At 39.2% G+C, this 2,610-nt stretch overlaps 1 long non-coding RNA gene across 1 annotated transcript; it reads right to left on the reverse strand.

The window, feature by feature from the left end:
- Window positions 1-94: 94 nt before the first annotated feature.
- On the reverse strand, window positions 95-2,168 carry LOC115292896. The gene is made up of 3 exons (XR_003909212.1): window positions 2,028-2,168; window positions 726-906; window positions 95-459 (listed from the first exon to the last, which is right to left on the reverse strand). It is a non-coding gene; the product is annotated as an uncharacterized LOC115292896 (long non-coding RNA).
- Between the last annotated feature and the right edge of the window lie 442 nt (window positions 2,169-2,610).

Genomic DNA, 2,610 nt, shown 5'->3' on the forward strand with positions numbered 1-2,610 from the left:
ACTAAATAATCTGTATTGAGTAATATGCATATGTGTGCACACCCAGTTTTAAGCAAAACAAATGCTGTGAGATCTTGAGAAATAAGTAGCGAACTATATAGAACAAATATATTTGTCTGAAGGTACAATACAATGAGGCTCTAATGGCAAAAGATGGGTTCATGAAAATATGTTATTGTAAAGTTCTATATGTTTTTCAGTAAGAGGAAAAACAAGCAGTGCTTCTTTAACTTGTTATTCACGTCTACTAAGCAACACAACTGCACTAAGCAACACAACTGCATTAGAACGTGTATCCACCGAGTGGGTGATGCAGGGACTTACATAACGACTTTCCGGGATACAACTTTGCCTGGGGGTAACCAGGGATCATCTTTTCATCTCTGGCTCTAAGATTTTCAAGTTCATGTTTGATAATGAATTGACATTCTGCCATTGTAGGGAAGTCATCATTGTCATCTAAATGAAGACAAAAAATTTCCAGTTACTCTCTCATAATAGCCAATATAAAATTAAGAATATTTATATGACCTGGGATTATAGAAATGACATAAATAATAAATAACATAAGGAGTAAGCAGAGTATAAAACTGCTAAATTAAATAGAACATAAAGCACCTTTTTAGAAGAATAAAAATAGCGTTTTGCCTTCACATAATACACTCCTTCAATCATTGTACAATGGCTCCCCGTCATCCGCGGTTCTGCTTTCTGCAGTTACTCACCCGCATCAGTCATAGTCCAGAGGTGATGAGCCTCCTTCCAACCTCCTGATGGAAGGTCAGCGGTAGCCTAATACCATGTTGCAATGCCTAGGTCATTCACCTCACGTCCCCTCATCAGGCAGGCGTTTCATCATCTCCCATCGAGACAAGAAGACCAGTGTGCACAATAATAGAAGATACTCTGAGAGAGACCACATTTGCATAATTTTATAACAGTAGATTATTATCACGGTTCTACTTTATTATTGCTGTAGTTGATCTCTTCCTGTGTCTAGCTTATAAATTAAGCTTTATCATAGGTATGTGCATATAGGAAAAAACACAGCCTATACCGCCCGCTATTTCAGGTATTCACTGAGTCTTGAAATGTAACCCCCACAGCTAAGGGGTGGGAGTGGCTGCAGTACTAGCTTTACATAACACGGTATAAATATCCAAATGGCAGACACTTGCTTGATCTCGTTTAACACCAATGAGCAGGATTCCACCACTGTCCTAACTAAGGGAACTGAAGTTTGCCTACATGACAAATTCTCCTCCTCCGACTCTCCAGCCCAGGCTGTTTGCTTCTGGAGTTGAACATTCCTCCCATAAATGAAGGAGAAGACAGTCTGATAAGAAAAGAGTGTTGTTTTTTGACACGTGAATCCTCCTAAACAAGATAAATTTTTACCATTATCATTTATGCTGATAAAGCATAAAGATATAAAAATCCAGAGTGAGTTTGAAAAAGCCTAATTACATCTTCCAAGTCCAAAAAGCCCTGGAAGGGACCAGTTTATTCTGAGGCCAAATTCCCACTCTGACGTCACAGTTGGCTTTCTCAGTTCTTTCCGGAAACCATTCTCTTCTGGAACTCACTAGGACGCCAGCACAGAACCAGGCACCCTACCAGGAGACGGCAATTCTGCAACACTGAACTACTACAGCCATTTCTCATTATAACATTTTTCTGTATCAAGCTAGTGAATATACACCATTCTAAGAATTAGAATATCCTAACGGAAGTAAGTTACATGTATCACCCTAATTTGTGTTCATCTATTCCAGGAATCACAGAGTAACCTCCAGGGGCCGTATTTTAGTGCAACACAGCTGCACCCAGTGTCATTTCTTATGGTCTCAGGCGGCTTTTGCTTTCCAAGGTTGGTGCTGAATAACTGCAAGAGAACATACAGTCCACACAGACTAAAATATTTACTATTTGGCCCTTTACTGAAAACGCTGGTTGACCCTGATCTACTGATCAAAAAGTTATTTTTGCGATAAAACGATTCTGACAGAAACAATCTTGGGACTCACCATCACAATCTTTGAAGTTGCGGTGGGTTCCGTACGTGAAGGCTCCCATAGTGTTGTCGTTACACTCCTTCACCAGACCCTACTGGGTCTAGCTAGCGTTTCTTTCTCATATTTATTTAACAATGGTCTAAACAGCAGCTGGGCACCTTCAAAAACAAAAGAGGAGTGCATACTTAGAAAAATTTCAAGAACGAAAACATTCTAAGGAAGTATTGTTTCCAGTTTGGTATAAGGAAAACGTATTAACAATTCAAATCTGTCTTCCAAATAGATAAGATTTACACATAAGTCAACCTCCTTCAGAAAATGCCTTGTAGCTTCCCATGTTTCTGCTAAGAAGTCTGATCCTTATCTGTATGTTATTATTATATACGTGACCTATTTTCTTTTTTTCTTCAAGTTTGTGGTATCTTCTCCATTCCCAGGTTCTAGAACTTTCCAATAATATGCCTTTTCATTAACAGTGCTGGGCACTAGGTGGGCCCTTTCCAACTGAAAAAGCAGGCCATCAACCTTGAGTTTTCCTTGGATGATGTCTTCTTCTCCTTTTCTTCTTCTAGAACTCCTTTTATTCAGATGTGTA

This window comes from Suricata suricatta, chromosome 5 (assembly GCF_006229205.1).
Source record: "Suricata suricatta isolate VVHF042 chromosome 5, meerkat_22Aug2017_6uvM2_HiC, whole genome shotgun sequence".
Lineage (NCBI taxonomy): Eukaryota > Metazoa > Chordata > Mammalia > Carnivora > Herpestidae > Suricata > Suricata suricatta.